Source organism: Rhinolophus sinicus, chromosome X (assembly GCF_036562045.2).
Source record: "Rhinolophus sinicus isolate RSC01 chromosome X, ASM3656204v1, whole genome shotgun sequence".
Lineage (NCBI taxonomy): Eukaryota > Metazoa > Chordata > Mammalia > Chiroptera > Rhinolophidae > Rhinolophus > Rhinolophus sinicus.
This window is the reverse complement of record NC_133768.1, coordinates 26552883-26567858: the sequence shown is the minus strand read 5'-3', so window position 1 is coordinate 26567858 and position 14976 is coordinate 26552883. Positions and strand designations below refer to the sequence as shown.

Below are 14976 nucleotides of genomic sequence, written 5' to 3'. Positions count from 1 at the left end.
TTCATATCTTTCGATCTATTTGATATTTTTCTATGAAACTTTCAGTGTTTTAGTTTAAAAAGAGGTCTCTATTTATTTACTTTGCAAAATTTTTGCCGGTTCCAACTAGAGGCGATATGACGAGTTTACTCGTTTCCCACAAACAATGTGTTAACACAGTAAAATATCTTACCTTGAAAACTGGGAATAGGTATACAATATAAGGAGGTTTGTGTAAACTTCAAAGTGAGAAAGGCTTGGGTTTACATTTAATAATTATGGATTTGGGCAAACCAAATGCTTTGTGAGTCAATTTCCTCATCTTTCCATCAGTATGTTTGTACACATATATATTGAGTGCTTACCTAATAAATCCAGATAATAGTAATATAAAGCTCATAAAATTTGATCCCTATATTCAAGGCTTTAAGAATGGTAAAATAGTGATAACGGTTGTTTTGCATGTTTTTTTGAGGATTAAAACAGTTATTATGTGTAAAAATTCCTGATGCAATGCCTCGCGCTCTTAATATGTGTGAATTACTCGTGGGTCTGTCTCATTTTGTAAAAGTCTTGGTAATAGATCCAAAACAATCCACTGGGAGATGTGATTTCCCTTACTGTAAAACAAAAGGTTTTAAACAATCATTCATTCTTTGTGACAGTCGATAGCAGAATTTTGGCATGTACTCTTTAGTATATTAGCAAGAAGTAAAGCTACTGAATTTGAACTAATCAAATTTCATTTATATTTACATACTGAATTAATAATTAATAAATTGCTATTAGAGAGCTTTAAACAATAAACATAAGGAGGAACATATTTTAAAATTTCAACTGTTTTGAACTAAAGAGGGTACAAATATTTAAAAAGAACAAGTTATAACAACACAAATGAGGTGGCCAATTAGCTCAGTTGCTTACAGTGTGGTTCTAGTAGCACCAAGGTTGCCAGTTTGATATCTGCATGGGCCACTGTGAGCTGTGCGCTCCTTAAAACAAACAAACAAGCAAACCGGAAAAAAAAAAAAAAAAACACACACACACACAAATGAAAAATAAATTCAAGTATTTAGGATAGGAATTCATAATTCTCAGAATATTTACCAAATGGATATATAGGGTTTAATTGCTGTATCTAATGGCCTCATTAAAATTGTCTTATATTTGGAATTTTGAAATAAGCAATAGATATAAGCTTCAAACAAATATATAGACAAATCAAAATTATAAAGAGTTTTTTTAATAGTAAATGTAACATAATACTCTGAATCTTTTAATTAAACTAGTGAATTATTTTAATAAGGTGTGTAAACATGACCAAAGACAAACACTGTGAATCTCATTTCACAAATCTAAATAGATTATACTGCTCTATACACTGACATTTTCAGACATTTACCACAACTCACATGCTAATATACAAACCATAGTTTGATATCTTCTGTGAATGCATTGTTGACACCGCCTTAGAGCATTTTTCCCCGTACTCTTATGACTGCCCATATCTTAAAAGCTGTGGAATAATCACATGCATGAGGGTACTGACTGTTTCTTCTCAAGTATCCTCCCCCAATTCAACTCCCACTTATTTCATTTATTTTATAAATGTTCTCCCTAAACCTATTAAAATTAAATCAGGAGAATGACCGTTCTTTCAAATATAAAAGTTTCATATTTGGGAATATCCTAGGTATCAGGAATATAAATAAATGTTTATAAAGACAAAGAAAAATTTTTAGAGATAAAATTTGTGTGTGTGTGTGTGTGTGTTGATTTTTCATTTAGGGAATCTGAAAAATATATTTTCCATGTTATCTGATATTACCTTCTCAAGACTTCAGGTACATGAATAAATTATACACTTTTGAAGATAATGAGAATTAAGAGAAAACTAATTTATCCAGTTTAAGCCACTCAGTGATACCAAAAGATAGACAGAGCTGTGAAATAATGTCATTTGACACATCACTACATGGCATTCAGCAGAATTCTAGGCCTGTAGGAGACACAACATTTGTTTAAGTTGAATCTTCTGATCTCTTGCAACTAGGGTTTCCAGGAGGGAATTCCCACTCATTCTCAGGAATTTTTTTTCCCTTTCCCGTTCCCGAACCCTGAGATATAAACTGTTTTCTGTTCTCCATGATGAATCGTTTCCGCAAAGTGATGGCCAATACTACCAACCACCTGGGTTCGATTTTCCCCATTTCCCGACCAACTTTTCTCAGGATTCGGGAACGGGAAAGTGAAAAAAATTCCTGAAAACGGGTGGGAATTTCCACCTGGAAACCCTACTTGGAACCTACACATTTGGAAGATATTGAATAATTGCTACCGTGTTTCACCGAAAATAAGACCTAGCCGGACAATCAGCTCTAATACATCTTGCGAAGCAAAAATTAATGTAAGACCCGGTCTTATTTTACTATAATATAAGACCGGGTATAATGTAATGTAATATAATATGATATGATATGATATATGATATGATATACTATACTATACTATACTATACTATACTATACTATACTATAATACCAGGTCTTATATTAATTTTTGCTTCGAAAGACACATTAGAGCTGATTGTCCAGTTAGGTCTTATTTTTGGGGAAACACGGTAAATAGAGTAGCACTGAGTGGGCTGTGGGTGGTCATTACCCTGGGCTGAAATTAATTAGGAAACCATTATGAAGAAAGCTATACTGACTGAGAGACTCTAAAGAAAGGAGTGTCAAAAAGCAAGACATTCCAGACTGAGAAAATGGGAACCTACTGAAGGCAGGAATGTGTGTTTTGTGATGATCATTACTATTGCACTAAATAAATATAATAAATGCATTTGGGTCAGTAGTATAGGCAATTAAATATATCCTAAGTTTAAGAAAAGTGGAAAAAATCTGAATGGAAAAGAACGTTGAAGAAGACTTTAAAAAGAGAAAAAGCAATGAAAAATTATCTGTGTGGTAAATTAGGCAAAGAGAATCACATACATATAACAATAAAAAATTGATATGATAAGTTAAAATGTTTATCAGTGAGGTATACACAAGCATACTTAAATAATATTTGTAAAGTATAGAGAGAGAGCAAAGTAGTTACTTGTTATTTTGTAAAGCTACATAGGGACTATTTTAAGGGAAAAATGTGATTAAATATAGCCTTATCATTTAGTGTTATTTGAAGGCACATATACCTTTTTAGTAAATCCAACTGATTTTTCACATTCCCAGTACCATTTTAAATAGGCCGCATCTCTTTTTTAAAATAACTCTTCTATTAACCTCCAATTCTAAAAATTTCTACTAGAATGTGATTTATCACATCTATTCTCTAAAGATAACAAACATTATTTATCTCCACATAAACACGAAGCCATTGCTAGGAAAGATTAATTCAAGGTAAATATTCTACTCGTATAATTTATAGATATTTTATAATCCTAAAAATACGTTTAATTTACTGTACTACAAATATAATTCACAAATAAGAATTTTGTTCATTCACACAGGTTCATTGACACTTTTGAAATTATGACCAAAAATGATCTTGTCATAAAATTTGCTTGATGTTTGTGTTAGAGAAAAAGCAATCTGTGGGGACAAATATTTACTTTACTACTACATCAATTGAAGATTTAAATTATCTCCCAATGAGTTATATGACGGTTTTGATCTTATACTGTATTTAGTAATTATTTTATTTCCATCCCTGCTCTACACTTTTCTGTCTGATTCTTCCAAAAGCAGTAAACAACTTTGCATTTGACTTAAATGAAGTAGAAATTTGTAATTGGTATGTGTATGAACTTCAAAAAAGCCCATGATATGATAATACATTTGTGTCTTCATTCCCATGACATATATGCTCTTACATAAAAAAGCCAGGAGCAACTCTCAAGATAACAACAACATGAGATAGAATTAACTGATATAACATCCTTTTCCCAAGAATTCATCAGAATTCACCTTCAGCCGGTATGATGAGCATGATATAATGCAAATTAACACTAAAACTATGAGTCGGTTAATCAGGCTTTACACAGCTCTGTACCATGGAGCCTTAGGGAAAATTATTAATTCATTTTCAAAAGGAAGGTAAACATACAATTCAAATGCTTCCAGTCTTGTTTTCCTTGTGTCCATGTCCACTTTGTGAGAAAACATGTATTAAAAACAGTTTTTTGTTTTTTAATTTTATTGGGGAATATTGGGGAACAGTGTGTTTCTCCAGGGCCCATCAACTCCCAGTCATTGTCCTTTAGTCTCGTGGAGGCCGCAGCTCAGCTCCAAGTCCGGTCACTGTTTTCAATCTTAGTTGCAGGGGGCACAGCCCACCATCCCATGCGGGAATTGAACCGGCAACCTTGTTGTTGACAGGTGGCACTCTAACCAACTGAGCCATCCGGCCGCCCTAAAAAAGTTTTATAAATAGTAAAAGCATAAAATATTGCCATTTTTATGATTGTATAATATATTTTCTGAATTGAAGGAATTACATATTTATGTAACTTTTCCACTGCATGCCTGCTCATTTCTTTCTACAATTTGGTTTGAGCTACCTTCTTTGGATGGAACAGGGAGAGTAGAACATTTATTTGTTTTATTATCATGACATACACTTTATGCCAATCTTTGCACACACAAACACACACACTCAATAAGCATGTTATGTTTAAAGTTAATTAAATGGTTTCATGATATAAAAGGAAGGTACTGGGACATAGGTACAAAACATTGTTTCAGTGAAAGAGGTAACAATATGTATATACCTTTCCTCTATGCCAGTTCTAAATTTATATATACTAACAAATTTGTGTATTACTACTCTACAAGGGGCCTGATTTAATAGAAGTAATTGAGCAGGTTATTGTATCATGGAAGGTTCACCAGAGATATAAACAGACCAGTATGCCTCTGGCTTCTTGTTTTTCCTTTCTATTTGGTATCAGGAAGAATTAAATCACTAGAGACCATGAAGGGCAGTGAACCATGTCACTGGATCACAGTAAGCAGACCATATAAAGCTTTAGTAACACTTGAATTGTTTGGTACAATTGTTTTGGAGAGATGAATATTGGTATGGAAAACTATAGAAACCCTCATTGTAGAAGTAGCAAAGATTAGAAACTTTTTTTCCCTGTATATCCTCATATTAATAATGCTATTGCGAGTGATGTTTTTATGGTTAGTTGCTCCAATGACCTCATGAGATAAGTGTTCAAGATGAGCTAAATGAGAGCTTAGGTGGCTTGCTCAAGGTAAATGGATGAGATGAAGCTGGCACCCTGGAAAGTGGACTCTAAAACTCGTGGTATTTCCACATCTGTTACTCTTATGATTATTCCACCTACCAAATGCTGCATTTTTCTTGGGACACTTGTCACAAAACTGATAAGGTTCATGAGAAGTAGAGAGAGGGTTTGAGGACATTAAAAACTTGTGGAATAGAAGGTATTTAATGCCTGCAATACCAGTAGAGACTTTAACCTACCTTTGAATGTTTAATAACCCCAAATTTCAACCATTGTTGAGAACGATTTTTAATCAATTCTTTCTGAATGATTTCCGAGACATTAAATGTTAATACTTTTTTTACATGCTAGAACTTGATGACTAAAGTAATCTAGTTTTCAATATAATCATGTAAATTGTGAGTACTTTTATTTATTAATATTTTTTATTTCCACCAACCATAAACAAATTATTGTGTGTAAGAGATTTAAAATATTTATTTTAAATAATTTTATGAGAAATGCAAAATAATCGCTTTATTGGCATGTGGACTACTTAATATCTATAGTAGATGTGAAGATGACTTTTACAATGATGTCTCTGTTTGCAATTGAAATAATTATGCTAATGGTTTAATCCACTGAGAACCATTCCCTTGAATGTTTTCCTGAATCTAATCTTTGCAAAGCACCCAAGTAACAAAGGATATCATTCAATTAGTGAAAGGAAAATTGGATTGTGATAGGCCTCATGGTTTTCAATGAAAGACAATTTATTGTTTGTATTGCAGATCTTTCTTAGGAATATGTTTTTGTCAACCCACCATTACTGAGCTCTTAATAATTCTAGCTAGTTTTATAATAGAAGGTAATATTTTTCTTTTTAAGTTACTGTGTTCTGAACTATCTTATTGGAATTGTTGATTGTCATACCTTCATAATACGGAGTAGTCTCATTGACAAGCATATTTAGTTGGCAAATGTAAATATTTACCAATTAGCATGATTGTTGCTAGTAAAAAAGTAATTCTCTGTAGCTGACAGGCAAATGCATTAGTTATCTGATTTATTCTATCCTAGAGCCATACCTAACTTTCTAGCAAAACAACATATATTGACTTTAGTGATTTATTTTCATTTTGGGAAGAATAGATGACATTCTAGCACCATCCCACCAGAGATACATGGTTGCTAAAATAACCCTGCAACATTTAACAAATATCTATTGAGTGCCAACTATGTGGCAGGCATAGTACTATACACTGCACAGGCACAATGCAACATGGTTTTTCCTCTCTAGAACTCTCTAGGAGATTATGATCTGAAAGAGGAAACAATTGTAGAACAAATAATTAAAATAAAGCATGACCTTTAATATAATAGAAGTGCCATGGGAACATAGAAGAAAGAATGACTAATTGCTTGGAGAGGGCGACAGCTTTTGCAAAAGGGGGCCATTTAATCTGAGGTTGTCCATCCAAAGATGCTTTAAAGTGAAATGAAGGCGACAGGAATTGCATGCAGAAATGTGCAATGACTGAGGAAGTTTGGCTTGTTGGGTGGGGCGTAGCCAAGGAGATCCATGTGAGCGGAGAATGGAGGTTTCGAGAGGGAGCACAGTGCTATTCCTGAATAATGATATGGTTGCTGGGGCCAGTTAGGCCAACAATGAGTTGTTGTTTTTTGTTTTCTGGTGTGTTTTTTTGTTTTGTTTTGTTTTGTTTTTTAAGATTTTATTGGGGAATCAGAACAGGACTTTATTGGGGAATCAGAACAGGACTTTATTGGGGAGCAGTGTGTACTTCCAGGGCTTTTTCCAAGTAAAGTTGTTGTCCTTTCAGTCTTAGTTGTGGAGGGCACAGCTCAGCTCCAGGTCCAGTTGCCATTGCTAGTTGCAGGGGGCGCAGCCCACCATCCCTTGCGGGAGTTGAACCGGCAACCTTGTGGTTGAGAGCCCACACTCCAACCATCTGAGGCATCTAGCACTGGCCCATGTGGGAATCGAACTGGCATCCTTCAGCTTCGGAGCACGGAGCTCCAACCGCCTGAGCCACCAGGCCGGCCCAAGTTGTTTGTTTAATCATGTTAATAGTCAACTCCTGGGCAAAAAAAAGTGAAGTTCTAAAAAAATAGGCCATGTTGGAGGAATTAGACAACCCTTTAACTACTAGTCCTTTATGCAAAATTGAGTCTGAAGCCTACACTTTATGCTTAAGGAATAGACATGGGTCTCAAATAACAATGCAAGTGGGTTACATTTTTTGTTGAGTTGTTTGATATCACACATACTCATCAGCGCACTGCATCGGACTCACCTAGAGGGCTTGTTAAAACAGATTGCTGGAACCCACAGCCAGAGTTTCTGATTCCATAGATCTAGGGAAAGAGCCCAAGAAGTTGGATTTCTAACAAGTTCCCAATTGGAACATGTTCCTATTGTTAAAATTACCTGCGGCTATTATGTCAGGCAGTGAATAAATATTATGAATATTCTGTCTGTGCCTTAAGTCCTTATCCTTCGTAAACAATCATTTATATTCAAGGAAACATGTTTTGACAGAAATATTCATTGTCTGCATTCACTAACATTATTTACTATGCACCTATTACATGTTAGGTGTTCTTGGTTTTTTAATATGGCAGTGAAGAATCATAGTGGGGCGGCCGGATGGTTCAGTTGGCTGGAGTGTGAGCTCTGGACAACTGGGTTGCTGGTTTGATTCCCGCATGGGCCAGTTGAGCTGCGCCCTCCACAGCTGGATTGAAGGACAACGACTTGGAGCTGATGGGCCCTGAAGAGATACATTGTTCCCCAATATTCCCCAATAAAAAAAAATGGAAAAAAAAGAATCATGCTGATGCTGCTGGTCCAGAGACCACACTTTGGGAACTACTGCCAGTAATTTAATCAGGCTTGTAGTAGGAGTGTTTGAGGAGAACTCATCTAGGAATTTAACGAACACTCAGTGGGGAATATTCTTTCCCTTTCTCCAGCTGAGAATCACTATACTTGATTGAAGTTGGGCTCTATCTTGAGGGGTCTATACCTGGTAATATCATCATTGGGCTTTGTTAAAAGACTCAAAACCTACCAATTATATATATATATATATATATATATATATATATATATATATACACATATATATAAATCTTATAATGGTCTTCTTATGTTATAAGCTTTAAAAATATATATCTGATTGGCACAGACATAATATACACCTGATTGGCACAAATATCTCATATATGTCAAATAATTAAAATAAAGCATGTCCTACTTATGATAACTAATCTTTAATTAATTCTCTAATCTTAAATTAGTTATCATGTGTTCCATAAGTAGATAAATGATAAAGAAAGCAATAGAACTGAGCTCAAAGTTTGGAAAAGAGAGCCCATCCAAGCGTAATACTGACTGTATCTTTTTGTTTTCTTTCACTGCAACCATTTCATGGGCAACAATATGTTTTTCTAACTAATAAAAAATTTCAGTGAATGTGCAGTGTTCTTCAATCCCCCTTTTGTTGTTTATTTTACTTCTGCAGAAGAGTTTCATTTTACTAGCATTCTGCAGTGCTTGAGTTAAGGAGTTATGTTTTTCACCTTACCAGGGTTCCTTTGGCCTCCTATAATTCTCTGTCAAATTATGATCATGATAGCCAGGACACAAAGAGTTAAGATTAAATCTGACCATAATCTGTTAATATAAGTCCACCAGTAAAAACTTGTCTTGTGATGCAGCTAGGGGCAGATTTGTAAAGTTCTTAGACCACAGAAGATGGTTTGATTTTAAAAAGTCCTTCGCTTAATCTTATCACAATTTAATCCTTAATTTCACTACCTCAATTCAGTGTGCAGAAAGAGGGAGCAATAAAAGTAAACAAATGGTAATCAATAAATAAGCAATCACTTTGTCTTGTGCGGAATTGTGGCCAGCTGATGGATGAGACAAACAGACCCCTTAATTAGAAATGTGAGTGAAGTCACCCCTTGGTTTACTATTAGCTGTCATTTAACATGAACAAATGAAAATTATAGATGAGTTTGCTAAATAGTTTCTTCTTTGCTTTAGATCACCTGGCTCCCAAAAAAACAATCTTTTTAAAATGAGTGGTCTAGGGATGGTACTTTTTATGAGAACTGGTCCTGTTATTAAAATTACCTGAAGCTGTTATGTCAGAGAATAAATATTTTGAATATTATGTCTATGCATTAAGTTTTATCCTTCATAAACAATATATTTAAGGAAACGTGTCTTGACAAAAAATACACATGAAGTCAACATTCACTAATGTAGTTTTATTAAGTACCTATTACCTGTTAGCTGCTCCAGGTTTTTGAACATGGGAGTGAAGCGAAAAAGTCCCTATAATCATAGGGCCTTGTGAGATCGATGAGCTAAACTAAGGAAGGAAACATTTAGCAAACGATTTGACATTCTCTATGTTTAATTGTCAACTAGTTTGTTTTCTCTCTCTGTAACTAGAATGTAGAATTTCAGATAGTGATGGGTGCTAAAAGAAAAGATGCTAAAGGTGCTAAGAGAAGAATAAAACCAGCATGAGTTGCTATTTTATATAGTGGATCCTGGGAAGACCTCTCTGAAGAGATTTATAAGAAACCTGAAGGAAGAGAATAAATCATGCAGATGATTGGAAAAGAAAATTCCAGGTGGGGGGAGAACATGTACAAAGGTCCTGAAGACGGAGTGTGTTTTCAAGTGACAGCCAGGTGGCTGGAGTAGAGTGGCTTGAGGGAGAGTAGTATGAACTTCAGGCAAAGTGGTATTAGGGGGACAAATCAGATAGGGCCTTATTGAGCATTGTAAGGGCATTGATTTCTCTATTATGGTGGATTAGGAGGCTGAGAATTTTAAGCAGTGTCAGGGAGCAATGTCAGTTATACTGCAGGATGTAAAGGTAAAAGTAGAGAGCTGGGCTAGAGGATAGTGTAGTAATCCAGGTTGGGTGTGTGTGTGTGGCTAGGACTAGGTTGGTAGCCATGGATCTGGAGAGGGGTGGTCATACTTTGGATATATCTTGAAAGTAGAGGTAACAGGATTTGTTGATGGACTAGATCTAGAAATTGAAGAAGTGGAAAAAACCATTGTAGCTTGAACATAAGGAAGGATGGGATGTCTGTTTACTGGAATAAGTAAGTCTATTGAAGGAGAGGGTTTGTTGGGAAAGCACAGGTAAATTTCCCATGAGAAATTATGGAAACAAATTTTAGTTTTAGTATATTTTCATGGAAAGAGTATTTGTTTTCAGCTCTTAAAATTAACCTCAAGGTCATCAATCAATCAATCTAAATTTTGAGAAAAAAATGAGAGAAGATACAAAGTACTTCTGTCAGTGTGTGTGTGTGTAAATCCAGTACATTTGTATTGGAGTTAGCTTGATCTTTGCCTGTCCTATGATCTAGGATCGATGGCTGTAAATCAATAGAGACAGGCTTATATACCTACAGTTTCCTTCTTCATAACATATACTATGTAGAACCTATGTTGACTGCATTATAATTAACGTTTATATTTTTTCTTTTTCTTTTTTGCTTAAACCACTTTATTTATTTAGTTAGTTAGTTAGTTAGTTTTTAGTTTGACCTTTTATTTTTTCAGTTTTTTTTTAAATTTGTTTCATGCGTACAAAACAATGTAATAGACATTTACACCCCTCACAAAAGTGATAACCCCCCTCCCAGTCTACTACCCCTCTAACATTGTATATAGCTGTTACTATGCCATTGACTCTATTCCCTATGCTGTACTTTCTATTTATTCACTGAGCTCCTTGAGGGTCTGAACCTTGGCTCAGTCATTACTGTATACTTAGCCTAGAGCATACTCCCTAGTATACAGCTGGGGAATGGATGGAAATAAGAAAAGGAGAGGGGAATTGAAAACAAGTTTGGTCATCCTGGCCTTTATCTCAGTCCTTTCTTCTGTCAATGCTTTCTCCTTCATCTTCTTTCATGTCCTGAAACATCACCTCTACCAAGGATGTAACATTGGGCTTTAACCTTAGGGAGCATTCAGGAAATTATTTTTGAGTATACAACAGGTACATTTCCAAATATGCATTTGTAACACTGAGTTCAAGACCCACATTTCCAAGTGCTTCTTAAACCAACCCACCAAGCGATGGCAAAGTCCTGATAGAAGGTCGGGATAATATAAATAGAGATGACCTGGTTGGATACATGGAAACAACAAGGTTTGGTTAATGATTGGAAAAGGGGGACAAGGAATGAATCTGATGGGTGCAAGTTATTGTCTCCGGACATAAGACAGATGTAGATACCATGAATTGGAATAAGAACTAAGAGAGAAAAGAGAAGAGAGAGACATGTTTTGGGTTTGTTGATCACTTTGGTTTTCGATGTTGAAAAAATTTGTTGAATGTGGTTCTGAGGCATTCAGGAAAACAGTATGAGGTCAAGTAATGGAGTCAGAAGCCTGAGTTTTAATTCCCAATTCAGCACTTATTGTATATAAACTTGAGTAAAGCGCTAAACCTTCTAAGCCCCAACTTCCCCATCAAATATTTATTTAAAAGATTAAACTATTTTCCGCATGCAAAGCACATAGAATTATACCTAGCATATGGTAAACATTTAATTAGTATTGGTTATTATTGTTTGTACTCTTGTGAGGGCAAGAGGAATTGAATCCCTTTGAGAAGAATGCTTGAGGCTGGTGTTTGTTTGACAGGCTTTTATTTTGCTGAGTGAGGTTTGAGAGCTGATGGATTTTGGTTACATAATGTTTTGCTTAATGGGGTATGGGAATTGAATGGATTTAATAAGCAATGTGTAGAAAAAAAATCACATTTGAAAACACAATGTGTTAGGTTGGTGACTAGAGAAATAGATGGGGCACCTCCCGTAGAGCTCAAGCCATGAATGGAGTACTGGGTAACAAAAATATTTACTATATAAGTTAATGAGAAAAAGACAAAGAAGGGCAGAGAGCATTAAGAAGAAAGTATGCTTATCTTTGTCAGAGGTCCAAGGAGTTAAGGTTAAGACAAGAACTCAAGGCTGTTGTTATACATGTCACCCTCTAGAATGCTTATTTTTGACCCTGATATGCAGCTACTCTGCAAAGACCTCTCTCTACTTCTCTTCTGTATTTGACCCCTAGTGTCCTAGATCTTGTGTCATCATCTTCCTTGGTTTACTCTCTTGTTTTTAGTAGAATAGTAGCTTTCTGAAAAAAGGCTCAAGGGAGGTTTTTGGTTTTTTTTGATATTATGTCAAAATATCTTTTATTCTACTCTTCCTTTGTGATCATTTTTTTATAGCCTCCTGATCTTGTTTCAGAAAACACAGTCACATCTGTCTTACTTTCTGTGGATTTTCTTTATAATTCTTCCACAGTTCTCTTCTGCTTCTTGAATTGCTCTTGTTTTCCTTCTTTCTTATTTGTTTTTTATTTGATTTGTTTTATTTTGGGAAACTCTTTCATTTTCCGAAGTCATTTCTCAAATTATCTAGTGATCGTAAATTTGTTTACATTTAAGTATAAGACACTAATATTCCATAGTTAAACACTCTTGCCTAATAAAAAATATTTAATTTTAAAAAAGGCAATCATTGGCTACTTCTGCTAACATGTTATAATGTGTATTATATAGTTTAGTCCAAATGTGAACATGCTACTTAATGAAGACACATTTGATACATTCTGGCTAAAAACAGGAAAAGTATAAGAATGCTCTAGCTATCCTGCTACAGTTTAACACTGTGTTAGAAGTATTAGCCATCACAACCAGACAAGATAAACTGATTGAAGGCAAAACAGTTGAGAGAAGAGGTAACAATATCCCAATTTGCAGATGTAATTGTTTACCTAAAAAGTCAAAGAAACAACATTAAAAAACAAATAACTTAGTTAATTAGCAGAATACAAAATTAGCATGCAAAATCAATGGCCTTCATGTATGTAAATGATAATGAGCTGGAAGATAGTATTGATCAGACATCTGTTTACAACTCCAAAAACAAGAGACAAATTTAACAAGAAATTTTCAAAACCTATGTTTAAAACTTTCCTAAAAGATGCAAAAGAAAATCAAAGGGAAAGACCTACCTTATTCCTGCAGAGCATGACTTAACATCATAAAAGTATTGTTTTCAAGTTAATGTGTAAGTTAAATGACATTCCAATACAAGCAACCTTTTCTTCTGGAGTTACACAAGCTGAACCAAAAGTTCATATAGAAAAATAAACAAGAAAAATTACCAGAAAAAAATGGGAAAAAAATTCATGAAGAGATAGGAGATAAAAGTAAACATACAAAATCATAATTTAAATTATGGGGGTCAAAAAAACTCCATAATATTAAGTTTGAATTGAAAATTTCAATGGCAACTAACAGTTTACTGAAATGTATTTCTGAAAAATATGCTTCCTGTCAACTGGGAAGGCTTTGTGGGGAGAGTTTCCCACACCAAAAAGCAATACTTGGACACCAGTTGTGTATCCTAGAATTCAACTCAATTCAGACATGAGCTACTCACAGAGAGCACCAGATCAGATCTCATAGGTTAAGTGTTCAGTCCTACAAGGCTATTCCTCCGTTTCAGAAGCCAAGTCCAGGCTGTTACCTGTGCTTCTGATCCACCAGCTAAAGATCTGAGATTCCAACAACCCCCTCCTTGTGTTCTATTAATTTGCTAGAGCGGCTCACAGAACTCAGAGAAATATTTTACTTACTAGATCACAGTTTATTATTAAAGGATATAACTCAGGAGCAGCCAGATGGAAGAGACTCACAGGGTAAGGACACAGAGCTTCCATGCCCTCTCCAGGGACTCTACTTTCCCCAAATCTCTACGTGTTCATCAATCCAGAAGCTCTCAGAACCCCCTCCTTTTGGGTTTTTATGGAGGATTCAATACATAGATATGATTAATTACCTCATTAACCATTGGTGATTGAACTTCCTCTCCAGCCCCTCTCCCCTCCCTGAGGTCTGGGGTGGGACTGAAAGTTCCACCGTGCTTTTCCTGGTTGGTTCCTTGTGGCAACCAGCCCCAATCCTGAAGTTACCTAAGTGCTTTCCAAAAGTTGCTTCATTAACATAACGAAGGATACCTTTATTGCTCTTATCACTGAAAATTCCAAGGGTTTTTGGAGCTGTGAGCCAGAAACCAGAGGAAGACCAAATATATATTTCTTATTATAAATCACAATATTACACTAGCACTCATATGTTCATTGTTAAATATCATTCCACATTAGAAAGAACCACAGCTTGATAGAGGAACATTTGATTCCTGATCCAGGGGAGGTAATATATTGAGTGAGCTTGAGACTCCTATTTCTGCCATAAAGCAAGGAAGTTCTTCCCAAAATTTGCTAACATCTTGATTGCTAACATCTCTTTATTCTTATAGATTTATGCCCTTTAAAAATTTTTTTTCCTCTCATTTTATAGACAGGCATCTGATAATTTTTTTAAAAATATGTTCATAGTCATACTAATATATTTTTTCTAATACTGAAGCAAAAATATATACATTTAGTAACAATGAGTGTTGGATTAGATTTTCCCTAATGGTCTCTTCAGGAATCTGGAGCATTGTTTATCACCACACACACAAAAAAAGGTATTGTTCGATTTTAATATGCCTGTTTTCAAATAAAATTGACTTAGCCTCTACCTTTAAGAATAAAAGCAAAGCAGAATGTTTTGTATTACCAATTTTATTATCATAATTGACTTTTGAAGATTTGAATACAACTTTGGAATGTCAGC

The 14976-nt window shown here is 34.9% G+C and overlaps 1 protein-coding gene across 8 annotated transcripts in view; it reads left to right on the top strand.

Moving 5' to 3' along the window:
- Nucleotides 1-14976, top strand: part of DMD (dystrophin) — a 2125071-nt gene that overhangs the window by 293904 nt on the left and 1816191 nt on the right. The window lies entirely within an intron of this gene.